Source organism: Ambystoma mexicanum, chromosome 5p (assembly GCF_040938575.1).
Source record: "Ambystoma mexicanum isolate Mex_15411 chromosome 5p, UKY_AmexF1_1, whole genome shotgun sequence".
Lineage (NCBI taxonomy): Eukaryota > Metazoa > Chordata > Amphibia > Caudata > Ambystomatidae > Ambystoma > Ambystoma mexicanum.
Genome location: NC_090930.1, coordinates 447,991,530 through 448,007,947, shown reverse-complemented (window position 1 = coordinate 448,007,947; position 16,418 = coordinate 447,991,530).

Below are 16,418 nucleotides of genomic sequence, written 5' to 3'. Positions count from 1 at the left end.
TTGAATAGAGGTCTCTCAACGCATAAGGCGAAAACTGATGACTCTCAATTATATACCAATTGGGAACATATTCATGAATCTCAGAGAAATATGGAGTCGATTTTTTCAAGAGAAAACCTGTGCAATAATTCATCAAGTTCGGGAATCCAAATCCTCCATCCTTTACTGGACCGTGCAAAATAAATCTAGGAATCTTGGGCCGCTTACCTTCGCCCCAAAGAAAATCCCGAAAAACTCTATCAATAGGAGCAACATCTTTCTTCGTAAACTTCAAGGGAATGGACTGTATGATGTAAAGAACCTTTGGCAAAAGGACCATTTTAACGGCATTAACCTTGGCCCAAATTCCCAACTGCAGCCGGCCCCATCTCAATATGTCTCTTTTAAGTACCTCCAGTATCCTTGACACGTTGAAAGCGGTCATCCTTTTCAAATCCCTAACTAAATGTATACCCAAGTATTTCATAGTTCCCACCTCCCAGTGACAGTTCCAAGAGCCCAAGACATCACGCGGGACACTAACATCCAAAGGGAAAGCCACAGTCTTCCCCCAATTGATCCTATGGCCCGATAAACTTCCCACCTCATCAAACATCTGTTTAAGTAATACACATCCCTCAGCCGGATTAGACAATATCACTGTCATGTCATCAGCGTAGCAGAGAACTTTCATTTCCGCATCACCAAATTTAAGCCCCCGAAGGCCTTGCTCTTGTTTCAAGTATAGGATGAGAGGTTCCAAGGCCAGATTAAACAGATACGGGGACAATGGACAACCCTGCCTAGTTCCCCTAGATAACAAGAAAGAGGAGGACATAACCCCATTGACCCACACCTTTGCACTAATATTAGAATTCATCGCCCTGATGATCTTAATGAACGTGTCCCCAAATCCCATTCTCCTGAGTGTGTGGTAAAGGAAGGACCAATTGACCCTATCAAAAGCCTTTTCTGCGTCCATAAATAACAACAAGGTATCTCTGGTCCTCGTCTTCGGTAGGCCCATCAAATCTATCAACGTCCTAATATGATCATAACCATACCTGCCTCTCATGAAACCAACCTGCGATCCACTGATCAGTTTGCCTATGCACATATTCAACCTATTAGTCAGAATCCTGCTGAAAATTTTTAAATCCACATTCAGGAGCGAAATCGGCCTGTAATTCTCACATCTCTTACCATCTTTCCCCGGCTTCGGGATAACAATTACACAAGCTTCCTTCATAGTGGGACAAAGCAAACCATCCCGCATAAAACCATTATATAGATTGCACAGGAGCGGTACAAGAACCCCACTAAGTGTCTGATAGAACTCTACCTGTAGGCCATCTATCCCTGGTGATTTACCTTTGTTGAGCTGACCAATAGCTACTGACACTTCCTCTTCCTCAATAGGGCTATCCATCATCTCAGCTTGGTCCACACTCAAATTTGGCATGACAATTTTATCAAAAAAGGAGTCCATGTCTACCTGACTTGGGAACTGATCTTCTTGATATAATGTTTCATAAAACGTCCGAAAACCATTACATATCTCATCTTTCTTACTAATATGAACACTATTATCATCAACTAGTTTTTGGACAAAAGAAGTATCCGATAGTCCCCGTAACCTATTCGCCAACAGTTTCCCACTTTTGTCACCTCGTTCCCAAAACTTCTGCTTCATAAAAAACATACCTTTCTCATATTGGTCGTCCATTTTCTGTTTAAGTAAGTCCCTATACCGTCCGACCAACAACTTATCCTCAGGTCGCTTGGACACTGCAAAATCTTTCTGCACTTTTTCTAGTTCCCTTTCCAATTCCTGAATCTCTGCCAAGGTTTTTTTCCGCACCCGCGATGTAATATTCATCAGTTCCCCTCTCACAGTCGCCTTGAAGCTCTCCCACACCATGACATCAGATGCAGTCCCAATATTAATATCAAAGTAATCCCTTGTGAAATTGTGCAGAGAATCAGCAATCCCCTGCTCTTGTAAAATATGAGTTTTAAGTCGCCACCTAGTGAACCCCGACCTGTCTTGTCCCATACTCAACTGCATCATAATCAACGAATGATCTGAAATACTTCTCTCTTTTATGGTCACCTCCCGCAAACCCTCAGCCAACCGCTCAGAAATAAGAAAGTAATCAATCCTTGAATGAGAGTCATGTACCGGTGAGTAAAAGGAGAACTCCCTCACTGCAGGGTTAATAAATCTCCAAGCATCAATTAAATCCTGATTATCCACAAATTCTTTAAAGGATCTACTATTGTTTCCAGCAGTAAATCTACATTGTGCCGAACGGTCCATTTTACCGTCAATTACACTATTGAAATCACCTCCTAAAATCACATGTTCCCCCCTCATCTCCCTCAATAGTGTCGATAGCATTCTGAGAAAAGGGCCACCACTACTGCATGGACCATAAACTGAACCAATTGTGAGCAATTTACCCTCATATGTAACATCAATAAGGAGTGTCCTCCCCTCATCATCCATCATCACTTTCTCCACCTGAAACATTAGGCCTTTGCGCAGCAGTATACCTACCCCCCTTGATTTAGAACCATAGCAATTAAAAAAGGTCTTAGTAAACCATCTATTTCGGAGTAGATGCACTGACTCGTTCAACAAATGAGTTTCCTGGATGAGGGCAATATCCGTCTTTTCTCTCCTCAGTCTGTTCAGTACTTCCTTCCTCTTCCTCGGAATATTTAGGCCCTTAACATTCCAGGTACATACTCTCAAATCACTCAACGACATTTGAACTCAAACCAAAACCAGCCATATTGACCAATCATATTAATCTTGGACAGATTGAAACCAAAAACTAGAGGGGAGCAAGCAAACTGAAACATGCAAACACTACAGAACAACACGAAACAATACAGAACAAACACCGACATAGCAAACCCATGAACACATATTAGCAAAACAAATGATACACCCCGCAAGACTGTAAGGTGATGTTGAATGCAGTTATTTACAAAAACAGCAAAGTCTCGAACTGCAACCACCCCAGAATCCACACCCAATGCATATACAGTGACAATCATAACAAATATTCCATCCCTATAACCCCTGACACTATCCACAAGAGCCCCAGAATAGCATGGAGGTCAAAGTAACCCACCAACCTCCCTTCAAAAGTATGAACCCATCCAAGTCTGCCACCCCAATAACATAGCACACATAAAATTCTTTCTTACAATCCCATCAACCCAATTGCTCTTATTATATAATAAACCATAGGTTAATGACTACACTTATGATGCCCGACATCCATTTACACAAGTCAGTGAGAGACACCGTATGCCATTAGGCTTAACACCCATGTCATCTCAGAATCCACCGCTGAAGAATAGTCTCAGCTCAGGTATGACAAGGTCCACAGTGAGACATTTAAACCATTGTAGTCATAGAATACCCATAATTCCCATTCCATCTCCTATAGTAACTATGCACAACCATGGATACCCCCCTCCGCCCCCCAGAGAACTATTAATCTACCATACTATTACCCACCCAGTTGCCATCAGAATAAAGGAATAAACCATGGCCCATCACGTTCTCCCGAGGCCATAACAGTATTAAACACTCTATTTCAGGTATGCATGTTGTATACTGCGGATTTATGGTCAACCAATTGCAAAATGCCGTGTATCTCTAAGAGAAGTGGTACTGAGTATGAACCACACAAGGCAGGATGACATCTCATACCCGCATGTAAATGAGGCTAATGATGTACGCCTATTACACTTCCCCTGCTTATGCATTAACATATACCATTCCATGCCCTTCAATACGATTTTTCAAAGCTGCAATCACCAAGATAAAGGTCAGACAATATCTCTGTTCATGCCACAATGAATAACAATGCAGCGCTAGAGAGGGAGGTGCTGCAAGTCAGCCACCATAATCCATTTACATAAAACAGCTTGCACAGCATTTGGTTTCCAAACCTAGCGCCATGAGGCTTATCGCGGCGTTTCTCAAATAATATCCCAAGCAGGCCCCAAGCATCCGACAATGTTCATTGACCGCCAATCTGACAGAACAGTTGGAGGCTTGTGGATGCGTGTAGGCAGGAGGCTCGGCATCAGCCACAGGCTGCGCATAGGCGCACAGGCATCTCCGGAGGCAGGATAGGGGAGGGAGAAAGCGGAAGAAACTCGGTCGCAGTCACTCCGAGTACCCCGTTTGTTAGTCAAATTAATTCACCTACCGCCAGTCTATTCCCCCGACACCGCGTCCATCATGTTCACGCGTGACCTTCGCTATACGCATCGGCATCCATAGATTACGTCCCCGCGACGTGAAACGACGTGCAGGAGCGTCTAAAGAACAATGGCCTTTCCTCTAATGGCCCGTGACTGCACTCTCGAACGAAAACATTAATCCTAACTGACTTTAACAACCGTTATATCCAAAGGCGATTGTAAGTGGCACTGCCTTTTAAGTATCCAATTTGTCTATCTCTTCTTTTTGGCTGGTATTCTCTGTGAAGCAGACACAGCAGCCTCCATAGCCTCCATAGGTTGCACAGGATCATTTCCGTTTTCAGTCCCCTCCAAGTCACTCAAAAAAGCCTCAGCTCCCTTGCTGTCATTGAAGGAGAACAGCCTGCCATCCTTAATTACCCTGAAGATGGCAGGGTACACCATATAGTATTTGAGGTTCTTCAGTCTTGCTTTATCTTTGGCCATATTAAACTCTCTTCTTTTATCCAAGACATCCCGACTGAGGTCCCCAAATATCATCACTCTGTGTCCATTCCAAGTCAGGTCACGTAATTCACGGGCCTTCCTTAACACCATCTCTTTGGTTGGAAAGCGCAAGAATTTAACCACAAAATGCCTGGATCGCTGGCCTTGCGCTGGTTTGGGTCCCAAGCTCCTGTGAGCCCTCTCCAATTCTAGGTGCATCTTGGGATCCAGCTTGAGGGCAGAAACCAAAACTCTCTCAATGAATTCAAGGGGCTTGCCCCTCTCCAAGTCCTCAGGAAGGCCAGCCACCCTCACATTGTTCCGCCTGGAAAAATTTTCCTGCTCAGAGAGCTTCAGAAACAGTCTTTCATTTTTTGATTGCAAATCTCTGATTTGGTTTCCCATCCTTTCCACTGTGTTATCCACATTAGTCAGATGAGACTCAACTCTAGCCGGTCATAATCACCTGTTCTTGTTTTCGTTTTCAGGTGCTGGTATGCTGTGGAGGCTGTGGGGCGAAGGCGAGCAACTCCGGAGATTAACTCGTTATGGGTTCTCATTCCATCTCAATCCGACGGGCGCAAAGTCCTCACGGGAATGCTGGTAAGCGGAGAAGTCGACACGGGACTGCAGGTAAGCAGAGAAGTCCACACGGCACTGCAGGTGAGCAGAGAAGTCCACACGGGACTGCAGGTAAGTGGAGAAATTCACACGGGACTGCGGGTAAGCAGAGAGGTCTGGGTAAGCGTGTGACACAGAATTCACACAAAGCGTGTGTCGATCCTTGGGCGTGGTTTATATAGGCAACCACGCCCAGAGACTAGACCGTGCTGCTTACTTTGTGCTGGGAACGTTTGTCCATGTTGGGGGAAGCAGGAAGTTCTCTTGGCTGTGATTGGATGATGGGGTTTCCCTGATGACATACACAGTGCCTTAACCCATGCCCCTCCTGATTGTTTCTTCCACCTATGAACAAAACAGAAAGAGGGCCTGCAAGTATGCCTCTGGCCCGTAACCATGGCAGTGACGGATTGGGGATTGAACTATATGAAGAATTGAGCTCTGTCCTTTCCCCCAATTTGCTCAAGACATGGGAAGAAACATTACAAACTGGCACTCTCCCCCCTTCAATGTCAGAGGCATTGATTACTTTATTGATGAAACCCAATAGACCCACCCTCGGACATGAGTTCCTACAGGCCTCTGTCCTTAACTAACTCTGCTACAAAGGTACTTGCTGAATTGTTAGCCACTAGAATTCTCCCGCACATGTCGGATCTAGTCCATCCTGATCAGTCAGGGTTTATCCCGGGGCAGACAACTGCATTTAATCTACGTAGGCTCTTTGGTATCATCTCGCAGTTTAACCCTAAGGCACAGGCCGTGGCAGCCTCCTTGGACGCCAAGAAGGCTTTCGACTCGGTCTCCTGACAATTCCTGTTCTCAGTCCTTCATTGTATGGGACTGGGCGAATTCTTCATACAATGTGTTTGTCTCCTATATTCCTCCCCGAGGACCAGGGTCAGAACTGGGTCTACAGTATCCCCCATGTTCTTGCTTGAACATAGCACTCAACAGGGGTGCCCACTGTCCCCACTTCTCTTTGCCCTTCTGTAGAGTCCCTTGCATGTATTATGCGCCTTCGATATGTACACTGAGGTCTGCACATGACTGGCCCTACACAGATTATCTCGCTCTATGCAGACGAACATTACTCTACATTAGAAACCCAGCTACGAGCATTGCCCTGATACTAGAAGAGGTCCGCAGATTTGCCACATTCTCAGGGTGCAGCATTAACTAGGCCAAATTGTAGCTGTTTCCTTTATTCGAGACCACTATCCCCCCTGCTGACCTTCAGGGCTTTAGATGGGTTCAGGACAGGTTGAAATATCTGGGCATTGTGATCACGCGACAACCCCACACTCTACTATCTGAAAACAATGGGAAATACATGCACACACTCACAGATAAATTGAAAATATGGGCCAGGTTCCCGGTCTCGCTATATGGCAGACTATCCCTCCTAAAAATGATCATAGTCCCCAAACTTTTGTATTACTTTAGCAATATCCTGTTATGTCCGGGTGTATATTTTTCGATAAGCTTAGGTCAACAGGAATTGGGTTTGTTGGGGCGCTGATACCTCACACATGAAATGGGAGGCCATGACAAAGCCATATGATCAGGGTGGACTTCAGGCCCCGACATCGACCTATATCATGAGGTCTCACAAGCACACTTTTGCACTGGTACACTCCACACGGTCGACCAATACACACAGGCCTTGATCTCTCAAGGATACAGTGCATCCCCATCTGACCTGTGCACAATAGTCCTAGCCAACCAACACGCTGACACCTGCACGTTCAACCCGGTCCGCACAACCGTTAACGCCTGGTCCAGATTCTTTAAGAGATGGCAGGTCAACAAGCCATGCTCAGGCTCTATCCCTCTTTGGTGCTGCCCACGACTCCCCCAACATACGATACATTTATTCAAGAAGAATGGGATCCGACTGGTGTGATGACATTACACAATCTCTTCCTGGATGGCACTTTTGTAACCCTGCCTTTCTTCTCTGAGAAACTGGGCTCTGGCCCAAGTAGGACACTACAATACTATAGAATGAGAGCGGCTGTCAGAGCAAAATGGTTGTCGTTCCCTAGGGAACCCGACGTGTGCGAACCCCTTGATGCAGTTTTGCCCCTTTGGCTAATGCCAGTTGTATTAAATGTAATTCTGATGTTGCAGACGCTCAGCACATGTACTGGGGCTGCCCCCAGATTGCACAGTTCTGGTATGAGGTTGCTGAAGTACTGTATGAATGCACTGGAGTCCCCCGTCTTTAACTCTATAAAAATACTTATTCAGCGTTATTGGCAAGGTCTCGGTCAAAAAGAGACGAATGTTCAATATTGGCTGCTTGCTAGCCAAAAAGTGTATATTGCTTAAGTGGAAGTCCACATTACTATGTGGATACACGAAATGACATATGCCAATGAATGTGAGGAGGCGTATCTATCACTGGTAACATCGAGTTGTAGACCGAAAACCATTTGGGAGCCGTTCCGGGAATACCTGCGTATACATAGAACTGCGTAGTTTGTACTCACTGACCACAATTGAATTAACTGTGATGTTTACAGGATGCTAATGCGTGCGTGCGCCTCCAGCACGTACTGCTGCATGAATTTTATCTAATTGTACACTGTATTTGTGGATGTAGCTCAACCGGCCCCGTAAACCCCCTACCGCCAGGGTCATAATGACCCCCAATAACTATAGCAGGTAGGAAGGAAGAGGCCTGGGCTGAACTTTCAGAAGCCATAGCCCAAAACAACACAAAATTGCTTTGGTACCTAGTCAACTACGACCGAGTCATATGGCAGACCGAAACAAGATTATGTTAAATGTCCCAGAGATCATTTTAGTATCCTGTATAAGGCAAAAGCATTGCAGACCAATACACAGCTCCCTTTCCTGTATGTGCACAACCTACTAAGCTTAGAGTAAATTCTACACAGTGTAGTCAAGCAAAGGGTAAGAGTCTGGGTTCAGATGGTATCCCGGAGGACCTTTTTAAAAACTTGCAAGCTCTCTGAGAACCTATTTTAACTATTTTCTCAACACTTTTCTTGAGTGTAACAGTTTCCCTGAATCTTGCTGGTCTGCTATTATATTTCTCATCTACAAAAAGGGCCCCAGAGACTCACCTAGTGTTAGGTAAGAATTTGTAGAGTCCAATTGGTGTGGGACTTTAGAAGACATCTCTTGGTATTAGGTAGCCCACCTTTTAATATGGCCTGTACTACACAATTTGGTAGAGTGACTGAGCAGCAAGTCTTATCTTAAGAGGGGTAATGTGAGCTGTAGATCTGTGCAATGAAATTAGTAAAATCAAAAGTTAGGATTCAGTTCAACAAGAGCAATAAAGTAGGTGATTATACTTTTCTTATGCTAAACATGTTCCAGCACACTGAGTGATGTCATTTGAGGTCAGTATTAGCACTTATTTCTGATCACCATTACAATATTGAGTTTCAATGAGGGAAAAGTTAAAGTCAGATCAGAACATACTTTGTAAGTTGTAAAACAGTTAGATTCCCCCAGAGGGATATAGGCACTCTTTTATCCTAGCAATAATACTGTTCAACAATTAACACCTGTGAGGGAACAGCACTACAAAAGCCAATAGGTCCAGAAGAGGAGCCAGGACGACCAAAGTCAATGGGCCAGTTCAAAGTTCTGATGCCCTCTTCTTAGAATTTATTTAAAAATACTCAAATAGAAAATCACAGAAGCTCAAGAGGAGCCACCTTGAAGAAGCACACGCTGGGAGGTAAGTGCAGGTGAGTTAAGGTCAACTCAAAAGGGTTTAAAATAGTACTGCACAAGATAGGAAGCACTACAAATGGCAAAAGGTAATTGTACCCCAAGTCCCACAGTAACTGGGAATTGAATGATTGGTTAATGCAATGCCTTCCTGTTGCAGTGTAGCAGACCCTTGTTCCTGGTTGTGGTGACGAAAGGGAAGATGTCTGGCAGGATACTGCAGGAGCACTCGACAGAGGGACTCTGGAGCAATGGAATCTTCTGGATTCAGCGGCCTTTTGTGGCTTTGGCACCTTTTTCTCAACGCCAAAGAATGAACAGCTCTGGTGGAAGTTACTTGATCCCTCAGTCCTGAACTCTGGTGAGGGGACTCTGGATGAAGATTTCCTGCTTCTCTAGGGTCTTCTGGATGCCCACAAAGTTTTGGACGGATTCATACTTCCAAAGATAATGCACTCGATGACGGTCAGGGGTACCTGGGCATTGGGATTCTAGAGCCTTAAAAAATCACAGCAAGTCAGGGGTCGCCCAAAATAAAGTATGTCTCGAGGCTAGTTCCTATCAGCCGAAGGGGAGAGGTCATCCATTGCGGGTTTGTCTGGTCAAAATAAAAACAGTGTCAGCACAGCTGCAGGGCTTCAACGGGATCTTCGCGGTCCAGGATTGTGTCACTGGCATCTCTTCACATCTTCTTCATCGGATGTTGTCCTCCAGTGGTCGACTCTGCCTCTAGTCCCAAAAGCCTCACCTTTTAAGCAAGTTCCTATTCATTCACAGCCCTAGGGCTGTCAATCACCCAGCAAGGTAGCTGTCCTCACAGACAGCCAGCCAATGAAAACTGGTTTCACTCAGGCACACCTAGAGACAAAGGACAGGGACATTTCAGGACCTTTCCTCACTTCGCCTTTCCAGACACAACACAGTAAAAACCCAGAAGGAACTAACTGATAAGACAATGGGAAAAAAAGAAGACATGGGCCATTTTGGAAAAATTGTCACACTTGGGTGCTGTACTGGCAGCTGAGGAATCAGCCTGCAGATACATGGCACAAAGGTAGTAAAAAAGAAACCATTACCAACAGTTATTCAAGTTATTGTAACAAAATGTTACATCAGAAGTGGCATAATGAGTTACTTTGTAACCCCTCCAGCACTCCACATAGGATGGTGTGTTCTGGACCCACAAAAGAAAGGATAAGTAAGACAAACGTCTTCTTTCTATTCTTGGGAACAGTAGTTCAACCAAGAAAATGTATTTAAACATTAAGTCCAGGGGACTTCTCAGTGGCACTGCACAAAAGGTGCTTGGTATCACAATGCAAAAAGCAGATACCTATGGAGTTTAACAGACTCCATTAAACAGTAAGAAACCAAAAATCCTAGTCAGAAAAATACATGAGGGAGTGAGGGGAAAGGTCCCACTCACTCAGGAGTAAAAATTAAATAGCCCTGAGTCCAGCAAAAGAGTTGGGGGCCTCTAAGGGGAAAGGGAATTAGCACAGAAATGAAAATTCTCCCTAACACCTATGTCTTATAGGTCCAGCTCTCTGCTTGATTCACAATTAAAAACAATTAGCATGGTAATTGTATTGTATTGTAGGGAAAATTGTAGAGTGCAAACAAAGATCAGAAGGCATTAAGGCGCTGAGGAGAGTGAGGAAGTTGCAACCCAGGGATTAGAATAAATACGTCTTCAGAAGTTTTTGAAAGACAATGTAGTCAGGAGTATTGCAGAGCTCAGACAGCAAGGCATTCCAGAGCGTGGGGTGAAGTACCTCCCCCTCTCTAACCCTCTGATAACTCCTCTCTCCTGGAGTGATCACTATCTCCTTTCCTCCCATCTCTCCCTCGCTTCACCTCAGGCCAAGCCTAGTCCAATACTTCCAGCTACCTTCTCGGTCATCCGACCCATGAAGCTTGTGTCAGTTGAGGCTTTCGCCACCACTTTTCCTCCCCCTCCTCTATCTCAGGCTGACATCCTGATGCAGCCCTCTCCACGCTGTACTCTGCTACCTCTGATACTCTTGATGTTCTTGCCCCTATCATGAGGATCCGCCTATAGCCCAAACCCAACTACAGCTCTGGGTACGACTCTGACCTAGTCACCCTTAAACGCAAGTGCAGGGGGACTGAGAGGAAATGGCGGGCTGCCTGTGCATCCTCTGACAAACTGGCCTGCCGCCTGCTCCAAAGAAAATACTGGATCCTCGCCCGCACTAAGAAGACAGCCCATATCCAAGCCTGCGTCACTGCGGCATCTAACAACTTGGCCAAACTCTTTCAAATCTGCAAGGAGCTGGCCAACCCTTTTGCAGTCTCTACCACTCCTGGCACCTCCCAGGCCCTTTTGCACGGCCCTGGCCTCTCATTTCATCTCAAAGACCCAGGACATCCTGTCCACCATCTCGCCCTCTTCTCCTCACCTCCCTCTCTGTTTCCTCTGGCCCCCCTGCCGCTGCTTCTCCCCCCTCCTTCTCATATTTTCCTCCGTTCTCCCCCGACAAGAATTCCAGACAAGTTCGATCTATGAAAGTCTTGTCAAAACAGGATCTTCCCTGTTCATCCAAAACCCTGAAGGACCACATTGACATCCTTGCTCCGACTCTGGCCAACTTCTGTAACCATTCTTTTGCCTCTGGAGTCTTCCCCTCCCCTCTGAAGCACTCTCTTGTGCACCCTCTTCTCAAACAACGCACAGCCGACCCCTATTGGCAGCTAACTATTGCCCAATTTCTATCACTCCTTTCCTGAGCAAACTCTTGGAAAAACTGGCCATCTCCCAGCTTAATCTTCACACTGACTCTGTTGGTTGTCTCCATGACCATCAGTCTGGCTTCAGAGCTGCCAGAAGCACAGAAATTGCTCTCCTGAAAATCGGTGAAGACCTGCTCTCCAACCTTCACTCTAACATTGCTTCTGTCCTCATTCTTCTCGAACTCTCTTCTGCCTTTGACACGGTCAACAATGCCATCCTGCTCAGCCGTCTCTGTGATACCCTGGGTGTCACCGATCAGGCCATGGCCTGGCTGACCGGTTTCCTCTCTGATCGACCCTCTCAGGTCCAACTTGGTTCCTTTCTCTACTTGTGGTGTTCCCCAGGGGCCTACCTCTCTGTGGCTGTTCAACCAATACCTGGCAGCCCTCATCACTTTCATTGCTACATCTGATAACTGATGAGATAGAACATCATTAAGAGTGTATTATTGAGGACTATTTATTATTGGTTTGAGACACTATGTTGAATACACGTGTATACTTAGATACTATCGGTTAGCATCACAAGGAGATGAGGATACAATCACGATTTTATATTATTGACAACCCAGATCACTAAAGGTTGATGTAATCAATATGGACTTGATATACCAAGTTTAATCACAAAGTTTATTGTGAACCCAGATCACTCAAAGTTGATCCACTTTATATAGACTTAGGTAGCAAGTTTAATCAGGGCACTAACTATGTAACTTTATGCCACACAACGGCATCACAAAGTGACCAGAATGCATGTATACACACTAAGCATGTATGTTTCATAATACTGTGAATTAGCATTAGCACTAGAAAGCATTCACGTTTTACATCATTATGAATCAACACTAGGGAGGCAAATACTCATTTTAGTCTCCTTAATAACACATACATGTGAACTAGGGGGCCGTTCCGACCGCCTCCACAAGGGGGCTGTCTGGACGTAAGGTGTTGCAGGGAGGGAATCCTTGCTGACCACACCTTAACCACGTTCACGGAATTTCCATAATCAAAGTACTATGAATCACGATTCATTCATACTTTTCTGTTTCCAATCTCGCAGTAGGAGTTGGGACATTTACAATTCCATGATAATGTTAGTTTACCAGCCCACTATGCGTAAGACCTCCTCTAAATAGTTCTGTTACTATAGCAACGTTTCAAACAGGAATCAGAATATGCGCGCACCCTGCACCGAATCGAGTGGCTGCCAGAGGTAAGATTTTAGGCAATAAGCAATGCGAAGTGGCCCACGCCGAACCACCAGAGTAATACTCATGAGATGTATTTATTTTAAACTAGTTTCTGAACTTATCTGTTGGTGGATAGCAGACGATTTAAAGGCATAGCGCTGATCCTACATCACGCTTTACACGATACACATGGCATTCAGGTAAGAATCGCATCTGGTTTGGAAACAATACACAGTCTTTATGTAACAATAGGACGATTCTGAAACATGCATTTCTAATTCCACAGTGCTATCACAGACAGTGTGGTTCGTGTATCACATTGAAGACTCCATGAAGGTAATAGGAATGCCATTACTTTTTTCACACTTATGCAGATTAGTGAAATACATGATCTAGTTATTGACTGAATATCAATTGGTTATTTTGTCTCCTTTCTCTTGCTGGCAACATTGTGACATATGGAACTGATGGTATGTGTTTAAAATGTCTATTCCTTTATTTTGTATTGTATGGTTCACTACTGAAATATTTCCACTTCCTATTTATATGTTAAACAACTGTGAACACCTAGGTTCGCCCTGATGAAGGAGAATTGTCTCTGAAATGCATTGGCATATGAACCCATGATTGATTTAAGCACAATGCGCTGATCTCTGTTCAAATAAGGAGCTATTATTGAACAAATACATTATTTTGACCACTTGAATGACTCTGATCTGTTCATTACGTACAAACTTGAGCATATCTCTAAATCCTTTGAATTTCTGTCAATATAGATTGATGAATATCAGTTAAAAGATGTATAGTGGAATACTATGTAACCCTGAGGGGGACAAGGAGAGAGCGACTGACTAGCTGGGTATTCTTACCTAGCTTTTTGCATCACTAAAACATACACAGTCACCAGCATAGCCTACTCACTTAGGAGACACTTTTGAGAATCATCATCATTTTCAAGTAAAATCTTACCATAAAATAAATAATATTCAACATTATCTCCATTCATGAAATACAGCCATATCCATGACACATCTCTGGAGTCCACCTTATTAAAAGACCGACTTGAGAAAGTCAGCATGAATAAAGATTTTCCATAATAACTTACTAGAAAGTCTTGATTCTATTAAAGACACGGAGGCGAGCATTATGCTTCTCTTTCTTTATTTGCATATTTAAAGAAAGGCTCAGCAGCAAGGTATTTTTGTGCACCAAGTGTCGTATGAGTAAACATAGAAAAAGGGGGGTGCACTAAATATACAATATAACAAGTAAACATAATATAACAGTAGTATTTCCAGAGTTCTGAATGAAACAAACTCCATTTCCCAGAGTTCCCTAGTGTCACCAAAGAAACATCAACATGTGACTTAGTCCTCCAATGGGTGTCCTGATCCCTTCATAAACAGTCCTAAACATGATGCGACTTCCTCTTTCGAAGCTGCGAACTTGGCTGTCCATGATAAGGTAGTACTTGTAGTTGGTAGATCTGTTGAACAGCTGATCAAGCGGATTTGTCGGCAGGCGCTGTCGAAAAAGGAGATTGAAAGTAAAATTACTTCATGTATATAACCACCCTAGTTCCCTTATCGGGGTGGGAGAAAATGTCATTGGGTTATTTATTTATTTATTTCTTATAAAATGCAATCATTTCTTTTGTGAGTTTTAGTAACTTATAACAATACATTGTCACAATTAGGAGAGAGGTACAGTATTATTTTCTCTTTGGGTGGGATAATGCTCGCCTCCGTGTCTTTAATAGAATCAAGACTTTCTAGTAAGTTATTATGGAAAATCTTTATTCTATGTCAAGACCGGAGGCTCCCATTATGCTTGTTTAAAGCTTACTCACCACAATAGATGCCGGTTGATCTACTGGTTTCAAGTAGAATTGTTTAAATACTGATTCGCTTGCCCAGTCTGCCATTCTCATGATGTCTTCTAGTCGAACTCCAGCCTGAAAGGCTTTGGAGGCCATAGCTCCTCTCACAGAGTGAGCTCCGAAGTGCTGAGTATCTATCCCGGCTTGAGTTAGTGTCCAGCGCACCCAGCGCGCTAAAGTGGGAGCGGAAACCGGTTTGTGTGGTTTACGCAGAGCTATCAGTAGTTGCCCGTTGGGGGAGGCCCTAAGGGGGGCTGTCTTTTCTTCATAAACTTTCAGGCATTTCACCAGACAAAGTTTAGGCTGGTCCCTGAAGGCGGGGTAAGAAATTACCCTAGAGTTACATTTCGTCCTTCTGTGTATGTGAAATACAATACCGTCAGGAGAAAAGGTTCTGCCCGCTAGGTCAAGGGCTCTGACATCAGAGACTCTCCTGCAGGAGACTAAGCAGAGTAAAGTAGTAAGCTTGCCCGAGAGGGCTGTACGTGATAGCTCCTCATTATGATGCCATGAAAGGAAAAAATTCAATACTTTAACGTCCCAAAGTTTGTCATAGCGGGAAAGGGGCGGAACTGTAAGTCTGACTCCTTTTAATAATCTGCAGACGAGGTGGTGTTCACCAGCTGGTATTCCTTCAATGAGGTCGTGACCAGCTGAGATCGCTGAACGATATGCGTTCACTGTCCTGTAGGCGAGCCCTCTTTCTACTAGAGATGCTAAGAAATTCAAGATTTCCTCTACAGGTGCTGAAATTGGGTGTAAGCCTTTTCTCCGGCACCAGGTGCTCCAGGCGCCCCAAGAGTTGGAATATCTCTTAAGGGTGGTAGGAGCCCAGCTTTCCTCGATGAGACTGATCGCCCTGCGTGACATGCCTGGAGTTCTCCATCTTGATCTGAAATCCTCCATGCTGCCAGGGTCAGAGAACCGTTGAGAAGAAGGGGATGCCTCTGCCCCGAAGGATCTAGAAGAAGATCCGGAAATTGGGGTAGTAGGATTGGAAAATCCGAGGAAAGTTCCAGAAGAACTGGATACCAGGTCTGAGATGTCCAGACCGGTGCTATGAGGACTAAGTCTGAATGTTCCAGACGGGCCTTCGCCAGGGTCCTCGCTATCATGGTGAATGGGGGAAAGGCATAGAGTACCCCTTGGGACCATTGTTGGAGAAAAGCGTCTGTTGCTGTTGCTGCTGGATCCGGTCTCCAGCTGTAAAACATTGGTAGCTGTGTATTGAGTCTGGAGGCGAAAAGATCTATGGACATTGGGCCCCAAATCTCCTGGAGGCGGAGGAAGACTCCTCTGTCGAGCTTCCAGTCGCTGTAGTCTGTGGAGTGGCGGGAGTACCAGTCCGCTACCACATTTGATAGGCCGGGAAGGTATTCTGCTGTAACTGAGATTCGATGTGCCAGACAGAAGTGCCAGAAGTCCTTGGCTAATTCTGCTAGACGTCTTGATTTGGTGCCACCTAGATGGTTGATGTATCTTACCGCGGAAATGTTGTCCATTTTTAGCAAGATACAGCAACTCGCTCTGCCTCTGGCAAAGGAGCGTACTGCAAAAGAACCTGC